Source organism: Heptranchias perlo, unplaced genomic scaffold (assembly GCF_035084215.1).
Source record: "Heptranchias perlo isolate sHepPer1 unplaced genomic scaffold, sHepPer1.hap1 HAP1_SCAFFOLD_226, whole genome shotgun sequence".
NCBI classification, from domain to species: Eukaryota; Metazoa; Chordata; class Chondrichthyes; order Hexanchiformes; family Hexanchidae; genus Heptranchias; species Heptranchias perlo.
The window spans coordinates 304,412-319,138 of NW_027139240.1; positions in this window are offsets into that span (position 1 = coordinate 304,412).

Below are 14,727 nucleotides of genomic sequence, written 5' to 3' on the forward strand. Positions count from 1 at the left end.
TCACTGTATCATCACCAACACCCATCACCTCCCTGAATCCTCACTGTATCATCACCAACACCCATCACCTCCCTGAATCCTCACTGTATCATCACCTACACTCATCACCTCCCTGAATCCTCACTGTATCATCACCAACACCCATCACCTCCCTGAATCCTCACTGCATCATCATCACCAACACCCATCACCTCCCTGAATCCTCACTGTATCATCACCAACACCCATCACCTCCCTGAATACTCACTGCATCATCACCAACACTCATCACCTCCCTGAATCCTCACTGCATCATCACCAACACTCATCACCTCCCTGAATCCTCACTGTATCATCACCAACACCCATCACCTCCCTGAATCCTCACTGTATCATCATCACCAACACTCATCACCTCCCTGAATCCTCACTGTATCATCACCAACACCCATCACCTCCCTGAATCCTCACTGTATCATCATCACCAACACTCATCACCTCCCTGAATCCTCACTGCATCATCACCAACATTCATCACCTCCCTGAATCCTCACTGTATCATCATCACCAACAACCATCACCTCCCTGAATGCTCACTGTATCATCACCAACACCCATCACCTCACTGAATCCTCACTGCATCATCACCAACACCCATCACCTCCCTGAATCCTCACGACATCATCACCAACACCCATCACCTCCCTGAATCCTCACTGCATCATCATCAACACCCATCACCTCCCTGAATCCTCACTGCATCATTACCAACACCCATCACCTCCCTGAATCCTCACTGCATCATCACCAACACCCATCACCTCCCTGAATCCTCACTGTATCATCACCAACACCCATCACCTCCCTGAATCCTCACTGTATCATCACCAACACCCATCACCTCCCTGAATCCTCACTGTATCATCACCAACACCCATCACCTCCCTGAATCCTCACTGCATCATCACCAACACCCATCACCTCCCTGAATCCTCACTGCATCATCACCAACACCCTTCACCTCCCTGAATCCTCACTGCATCATCACCAACACTCATCACCTCCCTGAATCCTCACTGTATCATCATCACCAACACCCATCACCTCCCTGAATCCTCACTGTATCATCACCAACACTCATCACCTCCCTGAATCCTCACTGTATCATCATCACCAACACTCATCACCTCCCTGAATCCTCACTGTATCATCATCACCAACACCCATCACCTCCCTGAATCCACACTGTATCATCACCAACACTCATCACCTCCCTGAATCCTCACTGTATCATCATCACCAACACCCATCACCTCCCTGAATCCTCACTGTATCATCACCAACACTCATCACCTCCCTGAATCCTCACTGTATCATCATCACCAACACCCATCACCTCCCTGAATCCTCACTGTATCATCATCACCAACACCCATCACCTCCCTGAATCCTCACTGTATCATCATCACCAACACCCATCACCTCCCTGAATCCTCACTGCATCATAACCAACACTCATCACCTCCATGAATCCTCACTGTATCATCATCACAAACACTCATCACATCCCTGAATCCTCACTGTATCATCACCAACACTCATCACCTCCCTGAATCCTCACTGTATCATCACCAACACCCATCACCTCCCTGAATCCTCACTGCTTCATCATCACCAACACTCATCACCTCCCTGAATCCTCACTGTATCATCACCAACACCCATCACCTCCCTGAATCCTCACTGTATCATCATCACCAACATCCATCACCTCCCTGAATCCTCACTGTATCATCACCAACACCCATCACCTCCCTGAATCCTCACTACATCATCACCAACACCCATCACCTCCCTGAATCCTCACTGTATCATCACCAACACCCATCACCTCCCTGAATCCTCACTGCATCTTCACCAACACCCATCACCTCCCTGAATCCTCACTGCATCATCATCACCAACACCCATCACCTCCCTGAATCCTCACTGTATCATCACCAACACCCATCACCTCCCTGAATCCTCACTGCATCTTCACCAACACCCATCACCTCCCTGAATCCTCACTGTTTCATCATCACCAACACCCATCACCTCCCTGAATCCTCACTGTATCATCACCAACACCCATCACCTCCCTGAATCCTCACTGCATCTTCACCAACACCCATCACCTCCCTGAATCCTCACTGTATCATCACCAACACTCATCACCTCCCTGAATCCACACTGCATCATCTTCACCAACACTCATCACCTCCCTGAATCCTCACTGCTTCATCATCACCAACACTCATCACCTCCCTGAATACTCACTGTATCATCACCAACACCCATCACCTCCCTGAATCCTCACTGTATCATCATCACCAACATCCATCACCTCCCTGAATCCTCACTGTATCATCACCAACACCCATCAACTCCCTGAATTCTCACTGTATCATCACCAACACCCATCACCTCCCTGAATCCTCACTGTATCATCACCAACACCCATCACCTCCCTGAATCCTCACTGTATCATCACCAACACCCATCACCTCCCTGAATCCTCACTGTATCATCATCAACACCCATCACCTCCCTGAATCCTCACTGTATCATCACCAACACCCATCACCTCCCTGAATCCTCACTGTATCATCACCAACACACATCACCTCCCTGAATCCTCACTGTATCATCACCAACACCCATCACCTCCCTGAATCCTCACTACATCATCACCAACACCCATCACCTCCCTGAATCCTCACTGTATCATCACCAATACCCATCACCTCCCTGAATCCTCACTGTATCATCACCAACACCCATCACCTCCCTGAATCCTCACTGTATCATCACCAACACCCATCACCTCCCTGAATCCTCACTGTATCATCACCAACACCCATCACCTCCCTGAATCCTCACTGTATCATCACCAACATTCATCACCTCCCTGAATCCTCACTGCAACATCACCAACACCCATCACCTCCCTGAATCCTCACTGCATCATCATCACCAACACCCATCACCTCCCTGAGTCCTCACTACATCATCACCAACACCCATCACCTCCCTGAATCCTCACTGTATCATCACCAACACCCATCACCTCCCTGAATCCTCACTGTATCATCACCAACACCCATCACCTCCCTGAATCCTCACTGTATCATCACCAACACTCATCACCTCCCTGAATCCTCACTGTATCATCACCAACACCCATCACCTCCCTGAATCCTCACTGTATCATCACCAACACCCATCACCTCCCTGAATCCTCACTGTATCATCACCAACATTCATCACCTCCCTGAATCGTCACTGCATCATCACCAACACTCATCACCTCCCTGAATCCTCACTGTATCATCATCACCAACACCCATCACCTCCCTCAATCCTCACTGTATCATCACCAACACTCATCACCTCCCTGAATCCTCACTGTGTCATCATCACCAACACTCATCACCTCCCTGAATCCTCACTGTATCATCACCAAAACCCATCACCTCCCTGAATCCTCACTGTATCATCACCAACACCCATCACCTCCCTGGATCCTCACTACATCATCACCAACACCCATCACCTCCCTGAATCCTCACTGTATCATCACCAACATTCATCACCTCCCTGAATCGTCACTGCATCATCACCAACACTCATCACCTCCCTGAATCCTCACTGTATCATCATCACCAACACCCATCACCTCCCTGAATCCTCACTGTATCATCACCAACACCCATCACCTCCCTGAATCCTCACTGCATCATCACCAACACCCATCACCTCCCTGAATTCTCACTGTATCATCACCAACACCCATCACCTCCCTGAATCCTCACTGTATCATCACCAACACCCATCACCTCCCTGAATCCTCACTGTATCATCATCACCAACACTCATCACCTCCCTGAATCCTCACTGTATCATCATCACCAACACCCATCACCTCACTGAATCCTCACTGTATCATCAACAACACCCATCACCTCCCTGAATCCTCACTGTATCATCACCAACACCCATCACCTCCCTGAATCCTCACTGTATCATCATCACCAACACCCATCACCTCACTGAATCCTCACTGTATCATCACCAACACCCATCACCTCCCTGAATCCTCACTGCATCATCACCAACACTCATCACCTCCCTGAATCCTCACTGCATCATCATCACCAAGACTCATCACCTCCCTGAATCCTCACTGTATCATCACCAACACCCATCACCTCCCTGAATCCTCACTGCATCATCATCAACACCCATCACCTCCCTGAATCCTCACTGCATCATTACCAACACCCATCACCTCCCTGAATCCTCACTGCATCATCACCAACACCCATCACCTCCCTGAATCCTCACTGTATCATCACCAACACCCATCACCTCCCTGAATCCTCACTGTATCATCACCAACACCCATCACCTCCCTGAATCCTCACTGTATCATCACCAACACCCATCACCTCCCTGAATCCTCACTGCATCATCACCAACACCCATCACCTCCCTGAATCCTCACTGCATCATCACCAACACCCTTCACCTCCCTGAATCCTCACTGCATCATCACCAACACTCATCACCTCCCTGAATCCTCACTGTATCATCATCACCAACACCCATCACCTCCCTGAATCCTCACTGTATCATCACCAACACTCATCACCTCCCTGAATCCTCACTGTATCATCATCACCAACACTCATCACCTCCCTGAATTCTCACTGTATCATCATCACCAACACCCATCACCTCCCTGAATCCACACTGTATCATCACCAACACTCATCACCTCCCTGAATCCTCACTGTATCATCATCACCAACACCCATCACCTCCCTGAATCCTCACTGTATCATCATCACCAACACCCATCACCTCCCTGAATCCTCACTGTATCATCACCAACACTCATCACCTCCCTGAATCCTCACTGTATCATCATCACCAACACCCATCACCTCCCTGAATCCTCACTGTATCATCATCACCAACACCCATCACCTCCCTGAATCCTCACTGTATCATCATCACCAACACCCATCACCTCCCTGAATCCTCACTGTATCATCACCAACACCCATCACCTCCCTGAATCCTCACTGTATCATCATCACCAACACCCATCACCTCCCTGAATCCTCACTGCATCATAACCAACACTCATCACCTCCATGAATCCTCACTGTATCATCATCACAAACACTCATCACATCCCTGAATCCTCACTGTATCATCACCAACACTCATCACCTCCCTGAATCCTCACTGTATCATCACCAACACCCATCACCTCCCTGAATCCTCACTGTATCATCACCAACACCCATCACCTCCCTGAATTCTCACTGTATCATCACCAACACCCATCACCTCCCTGAATCCTCACTGCATCATCACCAACGCTCAGAACCTTCCTGAATCCTCACTGTATCATCACCAACACCCATCACCTCCCTGAATCCTCACTGTATCATCACCAACACCCATCACCTCCCTGAATCCTCACTGTATCATCACCAACACTCATCACCTCCCTGAATCCTCACTGTATCATCACCAACACCCATCACCTCCCTGAATCCTCACTGCATCATCATCACCAACACTCATCACCTCCCTGAATCCTCACTGTATCATCACCAACACCCATCACCTCCCTGAATCCTCACTGCATCATCACCAACACTCAGAACCTTCCTGAATCCTCACTGTATCATCACCAACACCCATCACCTCCCTGAATCCTCACTGTATCATCACCAACACCCATCACCTCCCTGAATCCTCACTGTATCATCACCAACACTCATCACCTCCCTGAATCCTCACTGTATCATCACCAACACCCATCACCTCCCTGAATCCTCACTGCATCATCATCACCAACACCCATCACCTCCCTGAATCCTCACTGTATCATCACCAACACCCATCACCTCCCTGAATACTCACTGCATCATCACCAACACTCATCACCTCCCTGAATCCTCACTGCATCATCACCAACACTCATCACCTCCCTGAATCCTCACTGTATCATCACCAACACCCATCACCTCCCTGAATCCTCACTGTATCATCATCACCAACACACATCACCTCCCTGAATCCTCACTGTATCATCACCAACACCCATCACCTCCCTGAATCCTCACTGTATCATCATCACCAACACTCATCACCTCCCTGAATCCTCACTGCATCATCACCAACATTCATCACCTCCCTGAATCCTCACTGTATCATCATCACCAACAACCATCACCTCCCTGAATGCTCACTGTATCATCACCAACACCCATCACCTCACTGAATCCTCACTGCATCATCACCAACACCCATCACCTCCCTGAATCCTCACGACATCATCACCAACACCCATCACCTCCCTGAATCCTCACTGCATCATCATCAACACCCATCACCTCCCTGAATCCTCACTGCATCATTACCAACACCCATCACCTCCCTGAATCCTCACTGCATCATCACCAACACCCATCACCTCCCTGAATCCTCACTGTATCATCACCAACACCCATCACCTCCCTGAATCCTCACTGTATCATCACCAACACCCATCACCTCCCTGAATCCTCACTGTATCATCACCAACACCCATCACCTCCCTGAATCCTCACTGCATCATCACCAACACCCATCACCTCCCTGAATCCTCAGTGCATCATCACCAACACCCTTCACCTCCCTGAATCCTCACTGCATCATCACCAACACTCATCACCTCCCTGAATCCTCACTGTATCATCATCACCAACACCCATCACCTCCCTGAATCCTCACTGTATCATCACCAACACTCATCACCTCCCTGAATCCTCACTGTATCATCATCACCAACACTCATCACCTCCCTGAATCCTCACTGTATCATCATCACCAACACCCATCACCTCCCTGAATCCACACTGTATCATCACCAACACTCATCACCTCCCTGAATCCTCACTGTATCATCATCACCAACACCCATCACCTCCCTGAATCCTCACTGTATCATCATCACCAACACCCATCACCTCCCTGAATCCTCACTGTATCATCACCAACACTCATCACCTCCCTGAATCCTCACTGTATCATCATCACCAACACCCATCACCTCCCTGAATCCTCACTGTATCATCATCACCAACACCCATCACCTCCCTGAATCCTCACTGTATCATCATCACCAACACCCATCACCTCCCTGAATCCTCACTGTATCATCACCAACACCCATCACCTCCCTGAATCCTCACTGTATCATCATCACCAACACCCATCACCTCCCTGAATCCTCACTGCATCATCATCACAAACACTCATCACATCCCTGAATCCTCACTGTATCATCACCAACACTCATCACCTCCCTGAATCCTCACTGTATCATCACCAACACCCATCACCTCCCTGAATCCTCACTGTATCATCACCAACACCCATCACCTCCCTGAATCCTCACTGTATCATCACCAACACCCATCACCTCCCTGAATCCTCACTGTATCATCACCAACACCCATCACCTCCCTGAATTCTCACTGTATCATCACCAACACCCATCACCTCCCTGAATCCTCACTGCATCATCACCAACACTCAGAACCTTCCTGAATCCTCACTGTATCATCACCAACACCCATCACCTCCCTGAATCCTCACTGTATCATCACCAACACCCATCACCTCCCTGAATCCTCACTGTATCATCACCAACACTCATCACCTCCCTGAATCCTCACTGTATCATCACCAACACCCATCACCTCCCTGAATCCTCACTGCATCATCATCACCAACACTCATCACCTCCCTGAATCCTCACTGTATCATCACCAACACCCATCACCTCCCTGAATCCTCACTGCATCATCACCAACACTCAGAACCTTCCTGAATCCTCACTGTATCATCACCAACACCCATCACCTCCCTGAATCCTCACTGTATCATCACCAACACCCATCACCTCCCTGAATCCTCACTGTATCATCACCAACACCCATCACCTCCCTGAATCCTCACTGCATCATCATCACCAACACCCATCACCTCCCTGAATCCTCACTGTATCATCACCAACACCCATCACCTCCCTGAATACTCACTGCATCATCACCAACACTCATCACCTCCCTGAATCCTCACTGCATCAACACCAACACTCATCACCTCCCTGAATCCTCACTGTATCATCACCAACACCCATCACCTCCCTGAATCCTCACTGTATCATCATCACCAACACTCATCACCTCCCTGAATCCTCACTGTATCATCACCAACACCCATCACCTCCCTGAATCCTCACTGTATCATCATCACCAACACTCATCACCTCCCTGAATCCTCACTGCATCATCACCAACATTCATCACCTCCCTGAATCCTCACTGTATCATCATCACCAACAACCATCACCTCCCTGAATGCTCACTGTATCATCACCAACACCCATCACCTCACTGAATCCTCACTGCATCATCACCAACACCCATCACCTCCCTGAATCCTCACGACATCATCACCAACACCCATCACCTCCCTGAATCCTCACTGCTTCATCACCAACACTCATCACCTCCCTGAATCCTCACTGCATCATCATCACCAACACTCATCACCTCCCTGAATCCTCACTGTATCATCATCACCAACACTCATCACCTCCCTGAATCCTCACGACATCATCACCAACACTCATCAACTCCCTGAATCCTCACTGTATCATCATCACCAACACCCATCACCTCCCTGAATCCTCACGACATCATCACCAACACCCATCACCTCCCTGAATCCTCACTGTATCATCACCAACACCCATCACCTCCCTGAATCCTCACTGCATCATTACCAACACCCATCACCTCCCTGAATCCTCACTGCTTCATCACCAACACTCATCACCTCCCTGAATCCTCACTGCATCATCACCAACACCCATCACCTCCCTGAATCCTCACTGCATCATTACCAACTCCCATCACCTCCCTGAATCCTCACTGCATCATCACCAACACTCATCACCTCCATGAATCCTCACTACATCATCACCAACACCCATCACCTCCCTGAATCCTCACTGCATCATCACCAACACTCATCACCTCCATGAATCCTCACTGTATCATCATCACCAACACCCATCACCTCCCTGAATCCTCACTGTATCATCACCAACACTCATCACCTCCCTGAATCCTCACTGTATCATCACCAACACTCATCACCTCCATGAATCCTCACTGTGTCATCATCACCAACACCCATCACCTCCCTGAATCCTCACTGCATCATCACCAACACCCATCACCTCCCTGAATCTTCACGACATCTTCACCAACACCCATCACCTCCCTGAATCCTCACTGTATCATCATCACCAACACCCATCACCTCCCTGAATCCTCACTGCATCATCACCAACACCCATCACCTCCCTGAATCCTCACTGTATCATCATCACCAACACCCATCACCTCCCTGAATCCTCACTGCATCATTACCAACACCCATCACCTCCCTGAATCCTCACTGTATCATCACCAACACCCATCACCTCCCTGAATCCTCACTGCATCATCACCAACACTCATCACCTCCCTGAATCCTCACTGTATCATCACCAACACCCATCACCTCCCTGAATCCTCACTGTATCATCACCAACACCCATCACCTCCCTGAATCCTCACTGCATCATCACCAACACTCATCACCTCCATGAATCCTCACTGCATCATCACCAACACCCATCACCTCCCTGAATCCTCACTGCATCATCACCAACACCCATCACCTCCCTGAATCCTCACTGCATCATCATCACCAACACCCATCACCTCCCTGAATCCTCACTGTATCATCATCACCAACACCCATCACCTCCCTGAATCCTCACTGTATCATCACCAACACCCATCACCTCCCTGAAACCTCACTGCATCATCATCACCAACACCCATCACCTCCCTGAATCCTCACTGCATCGTCATCACCAACACCCATCACCTCCCTGAATCCTCACTGTATCATCACCAACACCCATCACCTCACTGAATCCTCACTGTATCATCACCAACACCCATCACCTCCCTGAATCCTCACTGTATCATCACCAACACCCATCACCTCCCTGAATCCTCACTGTATCATCACCAACACCCATCACCTCCCTGAATCCTCACTGCATCATCACCAACACCCATCACCTCCCTGAATCCTCACTGTATCATAACCAACACCCATCACCTCCCTGAATCCTCACTGCATCATCACCAACACTCATCACCTCCCTGAATCCTCACTGTATCATCACCAACACCCATCACCTCCCTGAATCCTCACTGCATCATCACCAACACTCATCACCTCCCTGAATCCTCACTGTATCATCACCAACACCCATCACCTCCCTTAATCCTCACTGCATCATCACCAACACTCATCACCTCCCTGAATCCTCACTGTATCATCACCAACACCCATCACCTCCCTGAATCCTCACTGTATCATCATCACCAACACCCATCACCTCCCTGAATCCTCACTGTATCATCACCAACACCCATCACCTCCCTGAATCCTCACTGTATCATCACCAACACCCATCACCTCCCTGAATCCTCACTGCATCATCATCACCAACACCCATCACCTCCCTGAATCCTCACTGTATCATCACCAACACCCATCACCTCCCTGAATCCTCACTGTATCATCACCAACACCCATCACCTCCCTGAATCCTCACTACATCATCACCAACACCCATCACCTCACTGAATCCTCACTGTATCATCACCAACACCCATCACCTCCATGAATCCTCACTGCATCATCACCAACACTCATCACCTCCCTGAATCCTCTCTGCATCATCATCACCAACACCCATCACCTCCCTGAATCCTCACTGTATCATCACCAACACCCAACACCTCACTGAATCCTCACTGTATCATCACCAACACCCATCACCTCCCTGAATCCTCACTGCATCATCACCAACACCCATCACCTCCCTGAATCCTCACTGCATCATCATCACCAACACCCATCACCTCCCTGAATCCTCACTGCATCATCACCAACACCCATCACCTCCATGAATCCTCACTGCATCATCACCAACACTCATCACCTCCCTGAATCCTCACTACATCATCACCAACACCCATCACCTCCCTGAATCCTCACTGTATCATCACCAACACCCATCACCTCCCTGAATCCTCACTACATCATCACCAACACCCATCACCTCACTGAATCCTCACTGTATCATCACCAACACCCATCACCTCCATGAATCCTCACTGCATCATCACCAACACTCATCACCTCCCTGAATCCTCACTGCATCATCATCACCAACACCCATCACCTCCCTGAATCCTCACTGCATCATCACCAACACCCAACACCTCACTGAATCCTCACTGTATCATCACCAACACCCATCACCTCCCTGAATCCTCACTGCATCATCACCAACACCCATCACCTCCCTGAATCCTCACTGCATCATCATCACCAACACCCATCACCTCCCTGAATCCTCACTGCATCATCACCAACACCCATCACCTCCATGAATCCTCACTGCATCATCACCAACACTCATCACCTCCCTGAATCCTCACTACATCATCACCAACACCCATCACCTCCCTGAATCCTCACTGTATCATCACCAACACCCATCACCTCCCTGAATCCTCCCTGCATCATCATCACCAACACCCATCACCTCCCTGAATCCTCACTGTATCATCAACAAAACCCATCACCTCCCTGAATCCTCACTGTATCATCACCAACACCCATCACCTCCCTGAATCCTCACTGCATCATCATCACCAACACCCATCACCTCCCTGAATCCTCACTGTATCATCACCAAAACCCATCATCTCCCTGAATCCTCACTGCATCATCATCACCAACACCCATCACCTCCCTGAATCCTCACTGTATCATCACCAACACACATCACCTCCCTGAATCCTCACTACATCATCACCACCAACACCCATCACCTCCCTGAATCCTCACTGTATCATCACCAAAACTCATCATCTCCCTGAATCCTCACTGTATCATCACCAAAACTCATCACCTCCCTGAATCCTCACTGCATCATCACCAACACCCATCACCTCCCTGAATACTCACTGCATCATCATCACCAACACCCATCACCTCCCTGAATCCTCACTGTATCATCATCACCAGCACCCATCATCTCCCTGAATCCTCACTGTATCATCACCAACACCCATCACCTCCCTGAATCCTCACTGTATCATCATCACCAACACCCATCACCTCCCTGAATCCTCACTGTATCATCACCAAAACTCATCATCTCCCTGAATCCTCACTGTATCATCACCAACACCCATCACCTCCCTGAATCCTCACTGCATTATCACCAACACCCATCACCTCCCTGAATCCTCACTGCATCATCACCAACACCCATCACCTCCCTGAATACTCACTGCATCATCATCACCAACACCCATCACCTCCCTGAATCCTCACTGTATCATCATCACCAGCACCCATCACCTCCCTGAATCCTCACTGTATCATAACCAACACCCATCACCTCCCTGAATCCTCACTGCATCATCACCAACACCCATCACCTCCCTGAATCCTCACTGCATCATCACCAACACCCAATCACCTCACTGAATCCTCACTGTATCATCACCAACACTCATCACCTCCCTGAATCCTGACTGCATCATCACCAACACCCATCACCTCCCTGAATCCTCACTGCATCATCACCAACACCCATCACCTCCCTGAATCCTCACTGCATCATCACCAACACCCATCACCTCCCTGAATCCTCACTGCATCATCACCAACACCCATCACCTCCCTGAATCCTCATTGTATCATCACCAACACCCATCACCTCCCTGAATCCTCATTGTATCATCACCAACACCCATCACCTCCCTGAATCCTCACTGCATCATCACCAACACCCAATCACCTCACTGAATCCTCACTACAACAACACCAACACCCATCACCTCCCTGAATCCTCACTGTATCATCATCACCAACACCCATCACCTCCCTGAATCCTCACTGTATCATCACCAACACCCATCACCTCCCTGAATCCTCACTGTATCATCACCAACACCCATCACCTCCCTGAATCCTCACTGCATCATCATCACCAACACCCATCACCTCCCTGAATCCTCACTGCATCATCATCACCAACACCCATCACCTCCCTGAATCCTCACTGTATCATCACCAACACCCATCACCTCCCTGAATCCTCACTGCATCATCACCAACACCCATCACCTCCCTGAATCCTCACTGTATCATCACCAACACTCATCACCTCCCTGAATCCTCACTGTATCATCATCACCAACACCCATCACCTCCCTGAATCCTCACTGTATCATCACCAACACCCATCACCTCCCTGAATCCTCACTGTATCATCACCAACACCAATCACCTCCCTGAATCCTCACTGCATCATCATCACCAACACCCATCACCTCCCTGAATCCTCACTGCATCATCATCACCAACACCCATCACCTCCCTGAATCCTCACTGTATCATCATCACCAACACCCATCACCTCCCTGAATCCTCACTGTATCATCATCACCAACACCCATCACCTCCCTGAATCCTCACTGTATCATCACCAACACCCATCACCTCCCTGAATCCTCACTGTATCATCATCACCAACACCCATCACCTCCCTGAATCCTCACTGTATCATCACCAACACCCATCACCTCCCTGAATCCTCACTGTATCATCATCACCAACACCCATCACCTCCCTGAATCCTCACTGTATCATCACCAACACTCATCACCTCCCTGAATCCTCACTGTATCATCATCACCAACACCCATCACCTCCCTGAATCCTCACGACATCATCACCAACACCCATCACCTCACTGAATCCTCACTGTATCATCACCAACACCCATCACCTCCCTGAATCCTCACTGCATCATCATCACCAACACCCATCACCTCCCTGAATCCTCACTGTATCATCACCAACACCCATCACCTCACTGAATCCTCACTGTATCATCACCAACACCCATCACCTCCCTGAATCCTCACTGCATCATCACCAACACCCATCACCTCCCTGAATCCTCACTGCATCATCACCAACACCCATCACCTCCCTGAATCCTCACTGCATCATCACCAACACTCATCACCTCCCTGAATCCTCACTGTATCATCACCAACACCCATCACCTCCCTGAATCCTCACTGCATCATCACCAACACCCATCACCTTCCTGAATCCTCACTGTATCATCACCAACACCCATCACCTCCCTGAATCCTCACTGTATCATCACCAACACCCATCACCTCCCTGAATCCTCACTACATCATCACCAACACCCATCACCTCCCTGAATCCTCACTGTATCATCACCAACACCCATCACCTCCCTGAATCCTCACTGCATCATCATCACCAACACCCATCACCTCCCTGAATCCTCACTGTATCATCACCAACACCCATCACCTCCCTGAATCCTCACTGCATCATCATCACCAACACCCATCACCTCCCTGAATCCTCACTGTATCATCATCACCAACACCCATCACCTCCCTGAATCCTCACTGCATCATCATCACCAACACCCATCAC